Raw genomic sequence first — 1,092 nt, 5'->3', positions numbered from 1 at the left:
AGTTTATTCCACCTGAATTTAAAAATTATCCCAAGAATAGATTTGAGGCCTTGAATATTAATGACCAAAGACCAGACAACCAGACAAGTTGTGAGATGACAACAGGAACATCATATATGAAGAAAGCAAAAGGTCATTATCAAGATAAGGAAGAAAGAAAACACCAAAGTGGATGTCAGAACAGACTTTGAAAGTTGCACTAGAACATGAAGAAGCTGGGGGGCGGGGGGAGAAGAAGAAATGCTGAACTAAGAGAGTTGAACAAAGATTTCAAAGTGACTCATCAAGAAGACAAAGCAAAGTACTACAATGAGTTGTGCAAAGATCTGGAGTTAGTAAATCAAAAGGGAAGAACACATTCAGCATTTCCCAAGCTGAAAGACTGAAGAACAAATTCAAGCCTTGATTTGAAATACTGAAGGATTTTATGGCAAAACATTAAATTGACACAAGAAGAATCAAATGATTAGAGGAACACACAGTCACTGTACCAAAAAGAATTGGTGGACACTGAGCCACTGCAGGAAGTAGCATGTGATCAAGAAATAATGGTAACAAAGAAAGAAGTACAAAGCACAACTCCATCAAAATCAACTGAAACATTCAATAAAACAGATGCACCCCTGGATGTGCTCACTAACCTATGTCAAGAAATTTAGAAGACAGGTACTTGGCCACGTGACTAAATTCTATTTGTTCTCATTCCAAAAAAATGGTGATCCAACAGCTAAGTAAATTATCAAAAAGTGTCACTCTCATGTAAGTAAAATTATTTAAAAGCGTAACAATACTTTGAGATGGAACTGCCAAAAATTCGAGCTGGATGCAGAGGCTGTGGTGCCAGGGATATTACTGCTGATGTCAGATGGATTTTGGCTGAAAGCATAGAATATATTTACCTGTGTTTTACTAAGTAGGAGAAGGCATTTGATTGTGTGAATTGCAACAATTTATAGGTAGCAAAGAGGAGATTGAGAATCCCAAACAGTTAATTGTGTTTATGTGAAACCTATACATAAAGAAGCAGTTGTTTGAACAGAACCAAGCAATAACACATGGTTTAAAATCTGGAAAGGTTGCCCATCAACAAAC

This window comes from Elephantulus edwardii, unplaced genomic scaffold (assembly GCF_000299155.1).
Source record: "Elephantulus edwardii isolate Elephantulus edwardi_28Jun2011 unplaced genomic scaffold, EleEdw1.0 scaffold00082, whole genome shotgun sequence".
NCBI classification, from domain to species: Eukaryota; Metazoa; Chordata; class Mammalia; order Macroscelidea; family Macroscelididae; genus Elephantulus; species Elephantulus edwardii.
The sequence above is the reverse complement of the archived record's forward strand: the minus strand, read 5'-3'. Positions refer to the sequence as shown.